The following is a 23696-nucleotide window of genomic DNA, read 5'->3' as shown; positions in this document are numbered from 1 at the left end:
ACTGCAATACAAGGTATTTAAACCTCTAGTTTGAAGGCAGAACAAAGCCAGTTTGAGACAGATATTAGAAAAATTAGATTAAAAAAGGAGAAAACATAAATAATATAACATGACAGATGCTTGTAAGGAAACGAAAGATATTAATGAAAAAAGTGAAAAACGGACACCAAGAGAAACAGCCCGTACAAATTGATATTGACCTTTGAAATTATTTTTTCAATTGAAAAAATAATATTTATGAACTCAAAAACTTATTAACTCTCATTGATTAAGTCTGTGCTTTATGATTGTTCAAATGTAGACAAAGTAACAACATGTGTAAAAATGGCAACGACCACTAGTATGTTATTGTAATATTACATGTATTTCTAAATTAAAAGTTGTACGGGGAGTTTCATAAAAGCAAAAGAAAGAGTATTTGACTTGAATCGATGAGATGAATTTTATTTATTTCTATCTTTAGATAACGTGAAAACATACATTGCAGGAATTAATGCTAATTCTCTAATGTAAACCTTCAGAAAAAACGCTGGGAACTTAAAGTAGCCTACGTGAATTCTGTTAAAATATCTTATATCTAACAACTGTGTCTGTAATTTTGGGATGAAACAATCAAAATACGGATACATAGAGCATTGTACATTAATTGCGCAAAGTAAATTTGTCTTAATTTACCATATGTTGGTGTTTTAAAGTTAGTTGTACATGCACACTATTTTTTGTTATAAGAATATTTTTAATCACTGATGTTAAACAAATCATAACATTACAATAGTTCTTTGTAATTTAAAGTAGTCACAAAAACCGTCTGATATAGGATGTTTGGTTGCGTGACTTAATAAATGTACCGCTCACACTTCAAAAATAACTATATAGTAAATCTAAAAATCGTTCCTATAACATTCAATTTTATACAAACAATTTTAAAAATTCAAAACTTTGAACGATTAATTTGATTAAATACCCCTTTCCCATCCATATGGAAGAATCCTCTCTAACCAATGGAAATTTCATTTAAAAAAGATTAAACTAGATGCTGTCATTAGACAGTATGTTTGCCCCTAAATAACACTGTTTTGTACCAGTTTAATTAAAAATGAAGACCACATGCAAGCTCCGGTAATACATTTAAAAATTATAATTTTCATAACTGAAGGATGAGATCCCTTCCCATATGATAATACACATGAGCAAAACTTTATGTGCAATTTGGGGTTGAACTGTTTGCAGTGAATTTTCAGTTAATCAATAATCTTAACATTTCATGTCATAGAAAGTATAATGGTCAATATAATTATTACAAACAAAATTAAAAATTAAATTATGCCCCCTCCTCATGGCAGTTGCCGGTTTTAGATTTGCTTCTGTGTGCCTACATGCACAGATTTAGAGATGGGGTGAAAGTGAGGGGTCCAGACCCCCCCCCCCCCCCCATGAAAATTCATTTATATCAATTGTAAAATTACCAAAAATACACCTTGGACTCCAATGCTCTTACAGACATGTAAACGCTCTAACCCATTGCGCTTCAATGTTAGGTAACATTATTGGGGGGGGGGGGTGGTTAAATATTTAATTAATATTTAATATACTTTATTGTTTATCTCAATAGGAAGTATACATCACAATATGCAGGTGTCCTGCACCACCTTAAAGCTAGCTGTTATTTACCTAATTAAATATTGCAAGTGGATTTGAAGAATAGGTCATAAAAATACACGCATGTTACAAATAACTGATCTTTGTCTGAAGTTACGTACACAACACAGGTCTGCAGGTCTCATTAGCGGGTACTAGTTTTACCCAACTCTTCGATTAGATGGGTTCACGTGTATACATACATGTCTGTGTTTTCCATATGCAGAAATGGATTAGTTAAGATCAGCTAAAGGAATTCATTATTGTGTTTTAATTGGATTATCATTATGATGTTGACCAATATAGGTAAGCATAATACATGTAGTAGAAGTAGCACAATATAATGACATGCTAGGATACATAAGTTCTACTTTCACTATCTAAATGCGATCTCCCTTTTACAGCATACTGTATCATCTTTTAATATTTGAATCAGCTTATCATGGTTACCTATCCTATCGCATTTGTAAAGTTTCTGTCATTTTAGTTGCAAAAGTTTTTTTTTTCATTTGAGTTGACCCCATACTGACCCTGACGTATAAACAAACTTCTTATTAAATGTGTGTATAACATGTAAGTAAGTGTAGACACTTATAATTTGTATATGAGTTATAATAGGAAGGAAGGAGTATTTCTTTCTTAATGTATTATATAATGCATCAAATACAATGTAGGTCATGACCTTATGGGACTGTTCGGACCCCACGAAACAGCTAGGAAAATACAATATATCTTCTAATTTCATTATGATGCAGCAAATGGTGTACAGTACACTAATGACCCCCAGGTGTTGTCTTGAACCCCCCCCCCCCCTTTATGAAATAGGAAATGATGATACACTGTATATTTTGTTAACTTCTGAGATCTGAGATCTTCATCCTTAAACTATATAATTTATTCTTGCTCTTTGTGTCATTGCGCATAAAATTGTATATAGATTATGCCCCATTGGAGACACCCTGACATTCTAGAACTAGAAATGATAAAGTATTTTATCTTAGTCATAATATGTTACAGTAGTGTTTGATCCATGTGGGTAATTCCTAGCCCAATGATGTCACTGCTTTGTTTAAGGGACTTTACAATTGCCCTAAATAGGCGAATACACATGCATACAACATTTTGTTTATAAATCTTAAAAATTGAATTAAGCAATTTCCAAAATGTTAATGTGCATTAGGAGAGAAAAAGCAATCATGAATTGATTTAAAATTTGCTACTGAACACATGTAAGAATGTATAAAGAAGACTGCATGAATCTTTAGAACCAGGTTAGATTGGGGTGGGGGGGGGGGTGAATGTATACGTGAAAACATTTATAATATGAATCATTTATTGTTATTAATTTTAACTAGTCAATGAATACTAGTTATTAATCCCCGGGTAGAAATATGATCTCTGATCATATATCTCAATAGATCATTTGTCAAATATGCAAGATGTATTTTTTTTTAAGGAGGCCGATTTGGGTTTTTTTGCAGAAAAAACTACAATAGCATAACTCTTTATTTTTTAACCATGTGTAATTTAGACCAACTCTAGTTTATTTGCGAAGGTTCATGAAAATCGACCGTCTGGTTCTTTTTAGGGACCATCTCAAAATAGAGGTACATTTACTATAGGAAACTGTCATTTTGCGCACATCAAAGCAGTTTTAAAAAAATACTACAATAGCTTTTTTTCTCAAATTGTTATATATGATTAGTAATATAATTTCCTACCTTATATGTAAAAAACACAAAATTCTACCTTCTCGTTTTTAGTGGGGCCATCTCAAAATATTAAAATGCACCAAATTTTGCTATATATTTGGATCATCACGAATGATGATTGGTAAAATGGATTCATTCCAAAAATGAGGAAAATGTCCTCGAGGATAGCATCATTCTGTATATAAAATTTCAACAGTGTACAATTTTTACTTTTTCTTTTATGTTATTTCTTATAACGTACTCCTACATAGCTTCATTTTATCATAACGTCAAAAAAAGCGCAATGGCAATGCTCCCTTACAGCACAACGTAAAAATCGTGTTAAAAATAAAAATTGCCTTTAACAATCTAAATATTTTTATCTGTATTTTGTTTATTGTGTTCAATTTTATAAATGATATCGAAAAAAATTCATAAGAAGTATTAATCAACTGTATTATATTAGAATGCGCAAAAACATGCGCAGTGCAAACTAAAGTCGGCCTCTTTAAGAATAACATTTTTTACCAGTTTATAAAAGTTTTTAGACACCCAAATTATATTTTGATTTTAATAGATCATTCGACAATTAAAGGGGGGGGGGGAGAACAGTTTATATTTGAGTTTGTTTGGGGGTGGGGGTTCCAAGTCATATATTTGACAATTTTTTAATGTAATTTAAAATAAGACTAAGCCATACTACAGTCATGAACATGAATAGTATAGAACAAAACACAAACTAATACATGTATATATACCTAGGAAGTATTAAAAAACATAGATGATTGATCTATATCTGGGTTCTAAAATTGAATCATATATCATGTACATATTATATTATTGTTTTTTTGTTCAAGGCATTTCAGGTGGTATGTAGGTCATGATCCAAAGTGCTCTTCCTGAAACTATCAAATATCATAAAAATCATTGAGATCCCCACCTTAATCCAAAGATATTATTCCTCCCTAGATCATGGCGCATCAGATCATTATGGCATGTAAGTCATGACTCTAAGGGGTCATTCTGACCCCCTTAGAATCAGAAATTGTCAATTATCTTTAAATTATTGATGTTTGATGATCCTATCTCTATTTAATCTTTATTATTAAGTCTCCCGTATGAAATTTGGAGACTTATTGTTTTTGTACCGTTCTTAAAACATGTATTATTATTCTTCGTCTTCTTCTTTTTCTTCTTTCTCGCTCTGAACTTGTTTCTCAGAGATGGCTGAACAGAATTGTACAAAACTCTAGGATATGGTAGGCCTGTATATCTAGTTGTGCACCCTGGTTTGATTTTTTTTCATTTTGGGTTAGACAACCACTTTTCGGGGGGTGGGGTGTCTCAAAAGGGTGTGGGGTCTAACATTTAACCTTATAGGAATAATCGTAGACTCTATTGTAAATGGTAACTTGAAAACGGACAAAGATAATAATATAGGGTTTTCATAATCATATATTGACTGTTACTGGCAATATATAGGGTTTATTAGATCTGGCCCTGGGGTCATCCCCATCCCCCAGGAATTTGAAATTACCATATATCTCAGAAACTGTTATAATCATGACCCCTAAACCATATATATTCATGTTTCTGATGTCAAGGGGCATCAAATGTTATGTAGGTCATGGGCCCTGTTGGTGGTCCTGACCCCCTCAAACAACAAGTCCTTTAATATCTTCAAAACAGTTGAGATTCCCACCCTTAAACCATATATATTCTTGTTCCTTGTGTCAAGGGGCATCAAACGGTATGTAGGTCATGGGCCCCGGGGGTGGTCATGACCCCCCTCGAACAGGAAGTGTACGAATATCTTGAAAACGATTGAGATCCCCACCCCTTAACCATATATATTCTTGATCCTTAAAGGGCATCAAAAGGTATGTAGGTAATTGGCCTCAGGGTTAAATTTAATTTTTCAAAACCGTAATGCACATCTATGGAACCATCCCTATCATATCCCAAGATATGATGTGTCCATTAAATCATAAAAGGAGTTCTAGGATTTATGTTTTTTTGAAGTGATAAACGTCAATTTTCTGCTACTTTTGACTCCCTGTATGTACTTTTTAAAACCTTACTGCACATCTACATGTATAGAACAGTCCCTATCCCAAGATACATGTATGTGTCTATCCATTAAATCATAAGAGGTGCTCTTGGATCTATGTTTTTTTTAGTGATAAACGTCAATTTTCTGCTACTATTTGACTCCCTGGATGAAATTAAAATTTTTAAAAACCTTATTGCACATCTATAGGACAGCCCCAATTTTATCCCAAGAGATGACGTAGCTACTCCAAATGTTGTAAGAGGAGTTCTGGGAACCATACTTTTTTTTTTTGCAAAAAAACGTCATTTTTTGTTGCCCACTGATCCCCTTAATAAAAAAAATTCTGGAACCTGATCACACCTCAATATGACACCCAATAATATTCTAGAAGATCATTTGGTTACTGCCAAAAAAATGACGTTTTTGAAACCAGTTTTTTTGTTTAAAAAAACACGTCATTTTTCAGCCATTTAATGACCCCCAGGACAAAATTATTGAAAATTCCGAAACCTTATTGCGCATCTATAGGATACCCTAAAACATATTTCAAAAGATGATTTGTCTACTGTTGAAAATGTAGGAGGAGTTCGAGGAAGAAGGTTTTTTTACCAATTATTTGACCCCCAGGACTAACAGAATTTTTGAAAACTTTTTACAAAACAACATTATACTCCAAATCAAACTCCAAGAGTTCAGTTTGCTGGTTTATAAGATGTTAGAGCAGTTTGAGAAAGTAAAACATGACAGACGGACGGACGGAACAGGGTAACAACAATATACCCGAACTTTCTTTAGAAAGTGCGGGCATAACAAGACTCCGCGCCAGCATGTCTCATTCATTTAATCTTTATACGCACCGGTATTGTGGGTGAGTCCAAAATAAAAACTTTTGAGATACACATCATACAACTCTAGAACATACCTGTACCATACATGTAGTTTATTTTCTTATTTTGAGAGTTCTTAATTTGCTTGAAAATGAAATAATTTTATTTCGTTTCCGGATTGATAACAGTAGATTCATCTCGATGCTCACGATCATTAAAACGGGGGCATCGGAGTTCTGATTATAATCAGATTGTATTAAAACGAATAATATTATAAGTTAAATAAATGTCTACGCAGATAAACATTACAGTACCATTTGTTGATACTGTTTTCACTGACCGCACATCTTAGCCGATCGCCGAGAACATTTCAACCGGTGATCACATATCACACAGAAAAGAGCGGGCTCAATTTAAATACATTTCTTGTTTTAAATAAATATGAATTATATCCTAAATATTTTTGATATTGTATATGTAATATAACAAAACAGCGGGGGTGTTTAGGTTAACGTTTAGTTTGATGAAAAATGAATGGTACTTTTTTCCCTATAGAGAGCCCATTTGCCCTTTTGTCACTTTTAAGGAGATGAAGTTCCATAAGAAATCTAGTATTATTGAAATTGTAACATTGAAGATTTTTTTTTGAACAGTTAAGGTTAAACATTTTTGAAAAAAGTGAAATTCAGAAGGGACCAGGGGGTGTTTTATGTGAAAAGGCGCCACCACTGTCCCGTGGATTGGAGTTATAAAAGTGAGATGGCCAGAGGAGGGATCAAAGATTGAAAGAGTGCATAGGCTTGTTCTTATGGCACAAATGCGCTTGACTTGATCACAGTAACCTGGAGGTCAGTCATCTGTGCCATAAGAAGCTCTGCATCAGCGCCGCCCACCTTGTCCTGGAGATACACGAAGTGAACCAGGAAAGGATACACTGTTAAGTCCATTTTTTTTGCAGGGCCCACCATCCTCAGAGTATTCTATCATGTTCATATAGGATAATATGTATTATAATACATGTATTCAGTTAAATCTAAGTTTGAAATAATTACGCTCAGAATGCCTCTTCATTTTGCTTCGGACTCAGGCTTCAGAGAACATCATATTTTTCTGGTATTTAATTTATTCTTGATGTTTTAATACAGTTTTAAAGTTTTTTTAATATTTAACCACCCCTTTTGTTTTAAACAGAGATGATTTTTAATATTTTTTTTACTAGTTTCATGATTTTGTTAATGTCTTGTAAAGACTGAGCTTTCACTTGGGATGGCTTAACCCACGCCTTTACATTAGCTGCAGATGGAGTCGCCCGGACCATTTTTTGAAGCGCGAGCATCAGTATGAGTACTACACGCAAAGTTAAGAGTACAAGTGACATTACGAGATCTTTTGAAGCTTTCGACCTTCTGAGAGTTGTTGTCCTTGAAAGTTTTGTCAAGAACAGCTGGAGATAGCCTCTTTGAGATGCAAGCACGGACCGGAGCAAGTTCTCGTTCTCTGAAGAGTGAGGTTTTTCAAAAGTTGAACCTAGATTTGTAATTTATGAAAACTTGTTTTTCATCTTACTTGTATGATTATCACCAGCATACAAGTCGTATGCTTGATTTATTTCGGCTGGGCATCTATCGACTGCATCGAGAAGAAAATAATGAAAAAGTTTTGTTTTCTCAACGTTTGTTCTGCAGGGCATGACCTGTAAAAGCTTTTCATTTCTTTTTAAAAAGATTTCCTGATACTTTCTGAGAGATGCCGAGTATCCAGGTAATGCGTTGGCTTGACCTTGCACAGCCCATCTTTGAGTGGGGAGTCTGCAGCCCGACCAGCCGAGCTGTCTTGTTACTCCCTCAACATCGGTACCGTCTTCACTGAGAAGTTCGGTCATTCCCTCCCTAGGCCAGGTAACCCCCGCCCCCATTTGTATGCTGCTTGGGGAGGTTAGCCTCGCAGCACTCCCCTGGACTACAACAGTGGTTACATGTAACAGATGCCTAATCCCTTAACTGACCGTGCTATGAGAAGATTTTATTTTTGTTACCACTTCGATAAATTTTCAGCTCAGCAACAGATCTAGAGTAGATAGTTTGTGTCTCACACCGACCCCAGAAGAAAAGGGGTTGTTGTACATGCCGTCGCACTGCGGTGACTCCTGTTCCCTAGTTGTGTTGACGTCAACCAACTGGCGACAAATGTGACTCATGTCGACTATATTCAGGGTTTCAATTTGAGCCAAAACTTTGTTACTGTTTTTTTTTTGACAGAAAGGAGCAGGGGTGTTAGTGGAAAGCAATATTTTCCCCATTCCATCATTACCGAGGGTTTTTTGGCTCAGGCCAACCAGAAGGGAGTAATTTTGAGCTACTGGTTTTCTACCAGGTGCACTGGTCTCTACTTCCGTGAAGAAGTTGTGTCTCTTTGATGCAAAGGGATACACGTCGCATTAGAGCCAAATCCTTGTGGTAAGCCTTCGCCATTCCTCCGTGGCCAGGCCAGAGATCCATTGAAGCTTGCTCTCTACTCCTGATGGTTCCGCAACTCTTGGTTAAAAATGAACCAGTCTTCCCAAAGTGTAGTAGTCTGTTAGAATCTGTCTCTGCTCTACAACATATGTAACTAATGCTTACATTCTGTGTAGCTGTGTTTGTTGTGAAGATGGTAACAATTAATTTATTTAATAGTTACTCCCCTTAGACTAGATGTACATTTTTTTTTTTTATAGATTTTTAAAAATAATGTTCATTTACATAAACTGCTTTGAATCCAATTGTTTTTATACAAGTGAAGTGTATGATTTATAAATACTTGTTTAATTACTATAATAAATATGTAGTGACATGGAGGCACCTTTAAGACCTGACAAAATCGACCTACTGACCAAGAGTCCTATTTTATTGGCAATAAAATGTTCAATTTGTAAAAACATGTTCATTTGCAAAAGTTATGTAAAACTGTGATTTCTATTCATTTTAGTTTATACAAAAATTGACTTACTGCTTTCTGATTTTCCACTTTACTTTTCTACTTCACTGTTAGAGCCCCTCTTCCCCTGTCTTGTTCTCAGGAGATGATAGTTCCCGGGCGAAGGACCATTTACTCCCTCAATTTACCAGATCCGTCATCCTGGAAGGCAACTTCTTATATCTATCTGGTATGACAGTCACACGGCATCCTTTTTTCCCTTGTTATGATGGAGATTTCGGGCTGAAATCTAAAGGAATGTCGTTTTTTGTTTTTTTTTTACAATTTTGGCATGGTTCAAATAAAGCCTTTTCTGAATGCAAATTCTAATTTTCTTATAAATCGTTGGTGCTGTTTCACACTAGAGAGACTATGCTGTTATGTTGTATCCCAAAAAGGGATTATTGATTATCTGTGAATGATTTACATGATTTGATTTGCATATGTAGCAAAATATTTAGGCACCTGCTATTATTTCAAGCTAGCTCTGCCACTTAGGGACTGGTAAATTTTTATCCCTATATTAATTGGAGGGGGTCAGAAAACAGATGATCTGTTTATAAGCTTTTCAAATAGTAACGTTAACTAATTTATAAGAATACAAGTTTTTGCTAATTTACTCAATGAAAAATTCTTATTTTTTCATCTTAAATCGACATTTCAGTCAATTCAGCACTATTACTTTAAATCTGGGTAGAATGCACCCTTATTGAAAAATAGTATCCAATTTGTTCATTACACTGTTTAGTTTATAAAAACATACACTCTCATTCAATTTGTACTTGTACAGCGCTATAGCGAAAATATTCGGGATTTTTCAAAATGGCGTCGGCCTACTTTGCGCGTCTCGATTGGGAAAAGAGCGATAACTCTACGAAAAGTTAGAGTTATCTGTTCTTTTTTTTTACTGAGTTATCTTTAGGTAGGAAGTGACGTTATTTTATATTTACTGTCGCCTGCACCTTGCTTTGTGATTGTAAACATACGGAGTTTAACAATGGATCGAAAATCTGGTGAACTTACAAATGAGGTTAAAAATCTAATCGTAATTGAAAATCAAATCACAAAACTTGAGAAATTGTTCTGCTGTTGAATATTAGTGAATCTACCGTTCGACCTGTTTGGAATAAGTATATTAAACGGGAACGTGTGGAAAATTTACCACGAGTTGTTACTCGAAAGTTGTAAACAGAGATGAAAAATTGATAATGCGTGCGATCAAAAGTAACAGGTACAGGACCTTAAATGACATTACATTGGATTTAAACGAGAGGAAACATCGAACAGAGACTGTCCATAAATGTACTATTCTCAAAGAACAGGGATATAAACGAAAAATTGCGCGAAAACGTATGGTTGTTCGTGAAGTGAACCGGAAAAAGCGATTATCCTGGTGTTTAGAGAAACGACGATTAACAGTAGCATTGGAACAAAGTAATATTTTCTGACGAAAGGCAAGTTGTTATTGGTGAAAATCACAGAGGTTATGTCTGGAGAAAGGCAAACGAAGCGTATCTACCTCAGTGCATGCGCCCCCCTCCCCCCCCCCCCTCGCAAGGGTCGAGTTGCAGTTATGGTGTGGGGATACATAACTTCTGATGGTGCTGGGACTGTGTCTTGTTGATGGCAACACAACTGCTCAAAGTATATTGACATACTCGACGAACACTTGTGGCCAGTTATAGCGAGGCATTTTTCTGATAAACCTTACCTTTTCCAGGATGACAGGGCACCAGTGCACAGAGCCAGGATTACTTGTAAATATAAGGTTAATAACAACATTCCTTCAATCACATGGCCAGCAGTCCCCGAACGTTAATATAATTGAAAACATTTGGTTGAAAATAAACCGCTCACTCCAAAACATTGCCAGAGACAACACTACCCAGGATGAACTTTTTAATCTTTTACTTGACATTTTGCAAAACATCGCCCCTGAATACGTTAAAAACCTGTACCTTTCAATTTCCCGTCGGATTCAAGCTGTTATAAGATCTAAAGGTCATCTCACGAAATATTGAGAAAAGAAAGTCAGTTTTGCATACTTTTTAAATAGCTTTATATTTCGAAGCGCGTCCTTGTTTACGGCCGCCATTTTGAAAAATCGCGAAGACTTTTGCTATAGTGCTGTATTTCATTTACTGTAGAAACACATATTTTCGTTGGGTCAAAATTTCGTGTTTTTTTTTGCCAAATAAATTTCCGTTGGCATTTAATTTCGTTATAATTTTTTCTGTTTGTTTTCATTAATACTTTGGTTAAAAATTCGTCATGGATTTAATTTCGTTGATTTATACTGCCAACGAAAATAACGAAATTAAATCCTCAACGAATATTTCTGCTTCTACAGTATTACAATCATAAAAAAAACAGTTTATCCATTTGGATTTCACTCAGTCCACTCTCATCACTGTCTTTGCCGCGGGAGAGAGCCTCGTACTCGGATGAGCACAGAATATTCGTCTCTGAAGTTCCAGGACTCATGTTTCACACAGGATTACAGATATGTATAAAGTTCACGAAAAACACGAATTCGCCTTATTCTGAGGTGTTGACGGATGTTGACATCAGACAAATGTTAATACAAGATTGAACCGAGCAGAAAAAGGTAGGGCGTATGTACATGTTATTGGCTGAATAAATTGTTGAAATAATGATCATTTTAAAGTAAAATTATCAGTGTTTTTATTCAATGATGGAATGAGGAAGTATTGTAGAAAGTGAAGAAATTAGAGGGGTTAAAGTAAAGTAGGAGGTGGGTGTCATTTTAGAGACTTGGATAAATTTGCTGCAGATCGCTAGGAGTTGTAAATAAGTTGAATTTTGACCTACAAACGCCATAGAGCGATGTAAATTCCTTGTGCTTTTCTATTAATGCCTGAAATTAACTTTCAGATTTTACCAAGGATATGTCTGTAAGTAACATAGCAAAGCAGTTTGGCATGTTTAGGTTAACATTAAGTTCCATGGGAAATGAATTGGTACTCTTTTCCCATATGTTTGAAATTCCTTGTTCCTGAAAACTTAAATAGTTTACATTAATTTTTCATTTCCACTGCATAAAGATGTGACTAATATGAAATATTGGTTAATTTTGATTATGTATCACGATAAAATGCTTGTAATTATTGTACATGTCTTGTTCGATAGATTTACGTATATGGGGAACTAAATGAATTTTTACTTTGAAATAAATTTAATTGCTTATGAAAAGGCACAAAACGATTAATACGACAGGATAAAGAATAAAAAAGTTCACCGATAACCCATCGTCGGATACCCACGGGTGATCGCGTCTTTTACTTATCACATAAGTAAAAGACGCGATCACCCGTGGGTATCCGACGATGCTGATAACCCTGATAGGATTACCGCCTAATAGAACCGTATACACGCACGATACGATAGGATTGATACACAATACAATTGCTAGGATAGGATTGCAAAAATAACGTTGCGCGTACTGTACTATTGCACTGACGAAAATTTAGTTCACTCTTTAGAAATCATCTCCACAATGAGAATATTATCTTCATCGTTAATCAGTATTTTGTTCTGCTTTAAAAGAAAGTGTTCTCTCTGAATAAATCTCGTGTTTGTTTATATTTTCAGCGCGTGTATTGTAGAAAAACTATGTTTAACTTCCATGTTTTTGTATTGTAACCATATTATTAACAAATCTTCACTTCCATGTCGTCGTTACAATGAAACAGCGGGGCATTTAACGTATGCTTAACAAGAACATTCATTGTCATCTGAGCGACGGCCAATATACATGTACAGCTAGCGACTCTACTATCGGTCGGTTACTTATAAGTAAGTCTCGTAAAGCATCTGAATATTGAGAGGGGCACAGATTTGAAACAAACAATTAAAATAAAGTAAAAGAGGTTCATTTTTATGAAATGAATATGAACTTATCAATAACAAAAGGCCCATCGGCCACATTGCTCACCTGAGGAACAATAGGATTGATAAAATTAGAGCTAAATAGAGTCATAATACAAACTATCTAGACAATGGAGTATAATACATGTAAATCCTGTGTAGTAATTAAAAAAACATTTCCCCCTGGATACTCTTATGTTTATAACCATTAGTCCTTTTTCTAACAGGATGTATTATAGCCATATTACACGTTGAGCATTTCAATTCTCAAAAAAATCCTAAACAATTGTTTTTGTTTTCCCTTGGACTGAAATGTCACATTTTCATTGGTTTAAACATAGCACGTGATTGCCTCATATATCTCTATATTTGTTCTGTGAGAAATAATATTAGGCAATATGGCCGTCATTGGTCGACGCTTCGCTTACTCATTTCGACATTTCATAGTATTTTATACATAAACTGCATGCCGTAAGTTCTTTAAGTACTTGGAGTAGTTGCCCTTTGAAATTCTTTAAAATTAGAGTAGTTGCCCTTAGAATATTGACGTCACATTGTTTTGTCCGGAGCAGAACAAAATGGCAGCGTCGAAATTTGCTCAAATCTCTGCAGAGGAAAGGGAGAAAACATTTAGAATTGAATAGCAACAAAACATTGTAAGTAAACATGGGTGAAGCAAAGATTTTGAAAGTCTAGAGTATTTGAAAGGTGAGATTGAAAATTTTGAAGAGTTTAAATGAGTTAAATTGGACGAGTTGTAAAGCATCTTGTACATGGCTTTGCGTAGATCATCGCTATTTGTGAATAAATATGTCGCTTGAAAGTCCTCGAGAAAACAAAACACTTATTAGGTTAGTTACTGACTCACTACGGAAATATATTGGGTTGATCAATCTCATAGAAGGCTCGGCTTCGCCTTGCCATTTATGAGATTGATCAACCCAATATATTTCCGTAGTGAGTCAGTTACTAACCTAATAAGTAATATTGTTTTCCCTTGGACTGAAATGTCACATTTTCATTGGTTTAAATATAGCACGTGATTGCCTCATATATCTCTATATTTGTTTTGTGAGAATTAATATTAGGCAATATGGCCGTCATTGGTCGACGCTTCGCTTACTCATTTCGACATTTCGTAGTATTTAATACATAAACCGCATGCCCTAAGTTCTTAAAGTATTTTGAGAAGTTGCCCTTTGAAATTCTTTAAAATTAGAGTAGTTGCCCTTAGAATATTGGCGTCACATTGTTTTGTCCGGAGCAGAACAAAATGGCAGCGTCGAAATTTGCTCAAATCTCTGCAGAGGAAAAGGAGGAAACATTTAAAATTGAATAGCAACAAAACATTGTAAGTAAACATGGGTGAAGCAAGGATTTTTAAAGAATATTTGAAAGGTGAGATTGAAAATTTTGAAGAGTTTAAATGAGTTAAATTGGACGAGATGTTAGGCATCTTGTACATGGCTTTACGTAGATCATCGCTATTTGTGAATAAATATGGCTCTTGATAGTCCTCGGGAAAACAAAACACTTATAAGGTTACTGACTCACTACGGAAATATATTGGGTTGATCAATCTCATAGACGGCTCGGCTTCGCCTCGCCATCTATGAGATTGATCAACCCAATATATGTCCGTAGTGAGTCAGTACCTAACCTAATAAGTAATAATATACATGTACATGTATGAGATATAAACCTATATCTAACCCTGAACCCCTTGTGAAGCCCAAGAATCGTCCAGGGGCCAAAGTCTAAACAATTTTTAAAAATCAGAAACATTTCTAAATGCTTACATATAAGTAAAAATAAGTATCTTAACACCTCAGCTTTTGAGAATACTTAAAATGCCTCCCTTTGTAAAATTTGATCCCGAATGTGGCCCCACCCTGCTCCATAAGATTTTGATTTGAACAATTTTGAAATAAAAACCCCAAAAAAACATTGTCTGAGGTTGCTTTCACTAAAGTGATAGCTTTTCTAGGCAAATAGTATTTTTTGAAGACAATGTTAAAAGATTTTCCATATATATTTTCGTTTGAAAATTCCCCCCCCCCCCCGTTTTGACCCTATCTTACCCCCGGGGATCATCATTTGAACAATTTTGAATCTTCCTTCCATGAGGATGATTCCACCCAAGTTCGAAGAAAATTTTTAAAGATGGGGTCATGATTTTCAGAACTTTGAACCTACACACTACCTGAGAATGCTTCTAAGCTGAGCGGACAAGATGCCCCTGTGATGTAACTCAAATTTGTATTGTGGCTTAACAGATACGAAATAAAGATTTATATGACGTAATATTTGACCTTTGTTTTAGCTGAACTGAAAATTTGAAAATATATATAAGCTAAATGATTATCCTTTAAAGAACCAGAACATTTAAACTCACATATTTGAAATACTACTAGAATGCATGCAGTTGCATAAGGTGTATGGAAATTTCATGCAATCTCATGAGTCTCGAATGTTTATTTTGTGCTGTACATTGTACAAAACATACAAAAGAAATGAAGTTGCATAAGATGCTCTGAATTAAGATATGTTTACTGTCTAGAAAAACAAGCATTCTGAGAGTATTGCATAAGCAATACACGTCCCCTACCGGTTTGTAGCAATTTGTGAAAACAATGCACTGTTATGCATAATATCAGTCTCAACAGACCAACCCGATAACGAACCCGATTGTAATAATACATAAATCCCTGTCGATTAAATTTACAACATTATGCTTGACACTATTTTACAGAACTTATTTGTTTGTTACAAACAATGAAAGGAATGGTCCAAGTAATGCACGATATTATTACTGACAACATACTTTCCTCTTTTATTTGATACACACCGAGTCCGATAACTAACCCGAACATAAAAAAATTGGAATATAAAAAATCAATTTTCTCAAAAATATGTCAACAAGACGCTACAAAAGTGTAAACTTGATCTGTAGTTTGATATTTTGAAGCTGCTCAGCAAGTTTCATATCATTTGTCAAACGCATAAGAAAAAAAACCCAGTGGAAAACTGAAGTTGGACAGACGGACGGACGGACAGACGGACGGACAGACAGACAGACAGACAGACGGACGGACGGACGGACGGACGGACCGACGGATAGACAGACGGACGGACTGACGGACGCAGAAGAAAGGGATAGTCCCCTCCGGTGAAAACCGGTAGGGGACTAATAATCACCAGTTTATGCGTAGTACTGAATGTATAACATGGATCTATTAATGTCGGAAGATGCATGTTCATTATATTACTATATTATTCCAGGCCGGCAGGCCAGTCAATGTTAAAAAGTATATTAATATTTTTTAACATTGACATTTAATATTATTTTCTTTTCGTCTTCATAGTTCTGTACAAACAGCTGATAAAGCGAGAATATTCTACTGAATAAACAAATATATAAATTTTCTTTTTAAACCAATACTTTTTAGTAAATAAAAATACAAGGTTAACCTATTTAGTCAACATTTAGTAGGATAAAAAAGAGGGAAACATATTAACCATGTAATTGTATCAGTAAAAGAAGATATCAGGAAGGTATTAGATCAATATCTAATAATAATAACTTCCCGGAAAACTTTAACCACGGAAAACATTTATCTTTATTTCCTTCTTTCTTGTTTAAGAATATTGATTACAAGTTTCTAAAAAATAATTTCTGTTAATCGGGAATGTCAAAAGAAAAAAAAATATGCATGTTCCTGCTACTTATTCAAAATGCATTGGTGATTAAGTGTGCGTGTGACTCTGGTATAATTATCCCTAAACCACAGGGTTTTTAAGGCATTCAGAGTTCTATTCGCTTTTCGCTATTCACTATTCGAATAGAGAATAGAATTCTCTGTCTTTTCGCTATTCAAATTACTGCAATCATGCTAATAAACGTATATTAAAAATTCCATGTAAACTTTATTTTTTAATTATAAGACACAGTAATATTGTAAAAATTATTACTTGCTGACTGACCTAACCTGAACATTGACATAAAAAGCTAGCCTGGCGAGAAGGTAAGAATATCATCTATTTATTCTGTTGCATTGAGAATAGAATTCAAGGGTCTTGCTAACACCCTATATCCCATACTTGCGCCTTGACAGGTGACCCCCAAGCAGGCTTGGGGCGAATTACATTGTAAAGTAATGCATTACATTACCATTACTTCATGAATTTGGGCATTAAATTACCATTACCATTACTTGATTTTCTTGAAGTACATGTAATGCAATACATTACCATTACATCAGTAAAGTAATGCATTACCATTACCATTACATGAGTAAAGTAATGCATTACCATTACCATTACTTTGTTTTAAAAAAGCAAAGCTAATAAAGAGTTTTTGCAAATGTTTCAAATATAAACAAGCATTCTGAGAGTATTGCATAAGCAATACACGTCCCCTACCGGTTTGTATTATTCTATGAAAGCTTCCAAGCACACAACTATTTCAGAGCTATTGTAAACGAGATATCATGCTTTAATCAGAGAAAAAAGAACAGAGGAAATTAAAACTATATAGTTGAAATAGAAATTAAATATAAAATAGGTAAAGTAATACCCTTTATTTCATCTCCTGTAATTTCGCCAAGTCTATTCTGTATTCGCTGGTAAAAATTTGTGAAAACAATGCACTGTTATGCACAATATCATTTCTTACCGTCTTCTGTACCCCGAATCAAACGAAACAGTTAAACAGCCCAACCCGACAACGAACCCGATTGTAATAATACAAAAAAAACCCTGCCGATTAAATTTACAACACAATGTTTAACACTATTTTACAGAATTTATTTTTTGTTAGAAATGATAAAAGGAATGGTACAAGTAACGCACGATATTATTACTGACTACATACTGGCCTCGTTTATTCAATACACTCCGAACCCGATAACGAACCCGAACATTAAAAAATTGGAATATAAAAAATTAATTTCTCGAAAATATGTCAATCAGACGCTACAAAAGTGTGGACTTGATCTGTAGTTTAACATTTTGAAGCTGTTCAGCAAGTTTCATATTATTCCTCAAATGCACAAAGAAAAAAAGTGTGGAAAACTGAAGTGGGACAGACAGACGGACGGACGGACAGAAGGACGGACGGACAGAGTGATTACTATAGGGCACCCGCAAATCCTTGCGGGGCCCTAATTATTGTATCACCAAGTTTCCATATACAATCAAAATCCAGTTCGGAACCTTTGGAACGGACTTGTAAAATGTACACTTTTTGGGCATTGAAGGAAAAATGCCACTTCCTGGAATATTCGTAGGAGACGTAAAGCACGTATTAAAGCCGTTGGTGTTATTGCAATACACGCAATATTAACAGCAAGCGATGGGCAGTTGCTGATTATACTAAAATACGATTATTTGTACAGGACCTTTCCAGGTTAACAACAGGTTTTTTGATATACACAAGATATAAGTAGGTTGACAGAACTTCACCTTGTCGTACACCTTGTGACACGGAAAACCTTTTTAATGGGTTTGATTAACAACAGCTGCGCTGGTTGTGTTTGTATGAAAGTCATTAATGATTGACCAATTGTTCCCTGATACATTCATTTTGCTTAATTTGACAGAGACGCAATGCCTCCAAACCTTATCGAAAGCTTTTGAGATATCTAAAAAAAAAACACATTAGTAAATATTACTACCCTGTTTCACGTTATAACATATAGCTTCTTGCATATAGAAAGAAGCGATTAAATACCCAAGATGCTTTTGCTGTTGTCTGCAAATGAAACTATTGTCAATAACGAACTCCGATATTCTTGAATTAATAACATTTTAAAAAACTCTCAGGAATGCACCTGCAACACCCACGTAATTGATGCAAGTGGTATTATCATTCAACTTGGAAATAATTGCTAAGTCGCAAAGAGTTTGGTCTAACAACCTTGACAAACTCATTGTTGATGAAATAATTCCTCTAACATTCCAAGATAAAATAACTATCATTACGAATTATATTAATACATTCAATACAATTGTGATATTGTGAAGATCCATACATTGTGTAACTTTAGTAATAGGCACAATGTCAAATAAGTCATACTCTTGCCACCGTTCGGGTTGTCGGTGGTACCTTTCATTGTCACTTCGGTTTTGCCATCTATTCTCCCATTCGTGAAAGCTGTGCAGTCTGCGACAAGAAATAACGTCAGGCCAGAATCCGCGACCTTCCATACGTTGCGCGAGTTGATGGGGTAAGTTGATTTTTGCTGCCAGTTGCGACCGATGAAAGCGACTGGAAAACAAGACGATGTGTGTTTTTTAACTCCTTATTTTTAGCTTGGAACAAATTATGCCTTGTTTTGATGATTCAGTATCAATTCCTGAGAGATAAAAATCTCATTCTAGAGTTTCTCTTGTAGGTTTCCCGTCGGAAAATGGCTTGTGTATAATCGCTAGTGCTTTTAGTGTCGTCTGACGTAACGTTCAGATCGACAGAAAGAAGACTGACATTTGTGTCAAGGTCAACAGGATAGACTAGTTTTTTTCGGTGCACGAGTTACCTATAGTCTGGTACCCGCCCCCGCCACTGCGTTTTCACTTCGTTTTGGGGTCAGGTAAAGGCCGACGCCATTTTCAAAATGGCGACCTCCACGTCTGGAAAGAGGTAGGAATTTACCATTGAAGAAAAAATCGGGAATATCTTCTTATGACTATGAAAATTAATTCAACCAACCATTACCGAGTGTAAACGAGAATCAGTTGTATCGAAAAATGTAGTTTTTTTAATATGTCAGAGCCCTTTTATTTATTTATCCCAGTTTTTTTGCAATGTTTACATACCCCCCGAATTAAATATCGGACCCCGATCCGGTCATAGTAAAACACGCCTGCCGACGCCTGCCGGGGAAAACACGCCTGCCGAGAGAAAACCACACGCCTGCCGTTTACCTGATGGATTATTTTAATATTTTCTTTGATATTTTATTTAACTTAACTAAATTAAGTATCATAATAACAAAAAGTTTACTTTATATTGATTATTTATAGCACAAAATTAGCAAAAATGTTCAATGTTGGTAAAGATAGATAACTCTTACGTAGAATTCACACGCCTGCCGAGGAAATCTAGACGCCTGCCGTTTATTTGATGAATTATTTTACTTTTTTCTTTGATATTTTATTTCTTGTAACTAAATAGATGATAATAGAAATCAAAAGTTGATTTTATATTAATTAATTAACACAAAATAAGTAAAAATCGGGTAAGCTGATAGCTCTTACGAAGAAATCATACGCCTGCCAAGAAAATGTATACGCCTGCCGTTAATTTGATGGATTATTTTAATTATTTCTTTGATATTTTAGTTCACTTAGCTTAATAAACGATAATAGAAATAAAAACTTGACTTTAAATTCGTTAATTAACACAAAATTACTGAAAATCGGGAAAGTAGATAACTCTTACGCAGAATGCAACCGCCTGCCGAGAAAATCTATACGCCCTGCCGTTTATCTGATAGATAATTTTTTTTTCTTCGATATTTAATGTTTCCTAACTAAATACATGATAAAAGAAGTAAAAGGTTATTTTGTATTCGCTGTTTAATGAAAAATATTATTAAAAATGTTCACAGTCTGTAAAGAAGACAAAGAGTTCTTACCCTGCTTACGCCTGCCGAGACACTGAGTTGTACGCCTGCTGGTTTAATCATTTATCCATGTCTTTTATTTTTATTTCTTAAAACAGCTTTTTACATAGTTATCGTTATACTGTATTAGTGTTTTCATACCCTTATTCTTTTGTTGCAATTAATTAAAGATATATTACAAACTCGAATCAGGGACATATGTACTGTTATATACATGTACATGACTTTTGTATGTCTTTGCTCGAATTTGAAGATTAAAGATGGTCTCTTGTTTTTCGAAGAACCCTTAAAATATGCATGTATTTTACGTATAATCAAAATATTTTATGTTATATATTCATACGATCTAAAAGTGGTGTCTGAAATAAGAAGGAACTTCAAAGTATACTGATGTGAATATATATAATTAAGGCACTGTTATACTAAGTTCAGAAATACGTATGGAGTCAAACTGTAAATACTGTGTTGGGTGAACACGTAAATACAAAATTCAAGACATGTAATGGAAATTAATATTTACACCAACTTAATCAATTCAAATGAAGCAATTGGACAATTTCATTTCTTTCGAGAAGTGGACTTGCAAAACCTTTATCCGTGTATGAAGGCTATATAATGTATTTCTTAAACAAACAGGCTAGCGTACTTAAATTGTGTAAGCATTCCAGATTTTATAAATATTTATGCTCCTAAACTATTAATTCTAGTAAATGTATATGGGGAAAGGTTAGACTTTTTAAGCAAAGTGCACTTACATTTTCGTACACAATTAGTTCTGTACAATGTTTGAAACTGTTTACATCTTGAAAAACATTTTTTTATCTCAAGACTTTCACTGCTTAGTTCACCAAACTATATCTAAATCTCTAGATTCTGGTTCTGTTTCGCTGCGTTTTTAAAATCTAATATTACACAGGACATTCATAAGCCTGTAGCAAAATTTGAAATCAGTGTAGCGGATAATTATTCCATTCAAGGGAAAGGGGGGGGGGGTTGTCAGTTTTATTATTTTTTTTAAAAAACCGGCTTTTTCTAGCAAGAAAATCTAACATAGACTCAATCATACCCCACTATAGACTTTTGAAACCCAATACACGCTTAACCTTCCATTGATGACTTATTCTGTTCGGAGAGGAAAAAAAGCAGACTTACAGAGCATGCAATTACCAAATCAAAGCAGAAGTCTGTAGGTTGATTTAATATTCAACACAATCAATATACCGGTATAATTATTGAAGCTACATGTTCAGTATATGCTTTATTTTGAGGTAATCAGTATTAAGTTCGTTTAATTTTTCCAAGCTGATGAAAATGTGACCGGGTTAAAATTTTACGATTTATGGTCTCAGTTTTTAATGGAGAAAAAAAAGAACCCTGGTTTAATGATTAACGTTGTAAAGTGATTCAAATCATGTCAATATTCTTGGTTATAAGCCTTGACTGTCTCGTAAAATAGTAATAATGAATGATATTTTCCCTTACAGAATAAGTTTTGTTTTTCTGTATATTTTATACATAGGCGTCGGAACCGGGGGGGGGGGGGGGGGGGGGCTAGGGGGGGGGGGGCGGTTTGCAAACTTTGCCAAAAAAAGTGGGGGGGGGGGGCGGTTCCGACGCCTATGTATATATGTATAGAAAACCACTGGTATCACGATTTCTGTTGGTTTACATCTTTAAAACACGATTTTTATCTAGTATTTAGAAAAACTTTAAAACAGGACCAAAAGATCGTGGAACAGTTTAATAGATCGACCCTTGTGATCAGTAAGCTGTCGTAGATTAGGATACTTTAATATCAATGTTCTTGCTAACAATAACAATGTTAGTATAACTCATTAACGTCCATTAAATATTTATATCAGTCACCATTCATTAATTTTTTGGGGGTAGATCTAAGAATTTTCTTTGGCTTTGTAAATGATTTTCACTCATTCTTTTCATGAGTTGATCTACACGGGGGGGGGGGGGGGTAGAGTTACCCCCCCCCCCCCCCGTAAAACTCAAATTTCGTACAGGAGTGGGGGTGATGGAGTCCCCACCTCCCTTAGAAAATGATTTTTTTTACATACTAGTAAAATCACCAAAAATTTGCCTCGACACCCCCCCCCCCCCCGACAAACCTAAATACTACCCCCCCACCCCCGAAAAAAATTTACTGGATGCACACGTTTCGTGTTACGTTTTAATATCATTGAAATCTAATTATTGTGTCTTTATTCGTTTACTTGGTAAAGTTAAATGAAATATGAAATATTGTTTGAAAATACAAGATTATAAATTTTTGCGTTAGGCGAAAAGTTATGATATTGATTAATAGTATCCCTCTTTACAACACAGAAAGTTTTATTTAATTCTTATTCTGTGATCATGTACACAGTTGACTGAAGAAAAAAATTAATGAAAAAAATCATATCATGCAATAATATAGGTATTCGACAAGCGTAAAAGCGTACATATGTATATTCCTTGGGCGTTTCGTATCTATAGACGTGTTGATAAATCTTACCCTGTATTTCTATCATAAAAAGCTTCAGTGACAGGCGTAATAATCAAAATATTAAATTCTGATAGAAAACAAAACCATGTTTGTCAAACTTGAAAGGCGGTATGACATACATATTATATCATACTCGTATCATAAAATACTTTGATCATAAAATCTGCGAGTTAGTTGTTCATGCAAGGTTTTCTTTAGGTCTGTGTAACCCGGTCACCAGGGCAGACACCTATTGGGAAGATAAATGGATTTCATATAAGCACACTTTTTTTTTCAAATTTAAAGCAGTTTATAAGAAAAACAAGTTAGCCTATCATATATCATACTTACTCCATCTATTAATCTATATCAGTATATAGCTACAAATTTGCAATACTAACTCTGACTATGTGAGTAGAACATGTATTCTTTTATTTAAGTAATAAAAATGTAAGTCATATAAAATGTACTTATACACTATGTAATGATAATTATCTAAATTTGGCGTTGTTTAAATAAATTTTGAATTCATATTATTTTTTC

General features: G+C 34.6%; 1 protein-coding gene across 1 annotated transcript in view; it reads left to right on the top strand.

The window, feature by feature from the left end:
* LOC136271259 (uncharacterized) overlaps nt 1-23696 on the top strand; it is a 129989-nt gene that overhangs the window by 51732 nt on the left and 54561 nt on the right. The gene's annotated exons all lie outside the window — the stretch shown is intronic.

This window comes from Magallana gigas, chromosome 9, assembly GCF_963853765.1.
Source record: "Magallana gigas chromosome 9, xbMagGiga1.1, whole genome shotgun sequence".
In the NCBI taxonomy this organism is placed as follows: domain Eukaryota; kingdom Metazoa; phylum Mollusca; class Bivalvia; order Ostreida; family Ostreidae; genus Magallana; species Magallana gigas.
The sequence above is the reverse complement of the archived record's forward strand: the minus strand, read 5'-3'. Positions and strand labels throughout refer to the sequence as shown.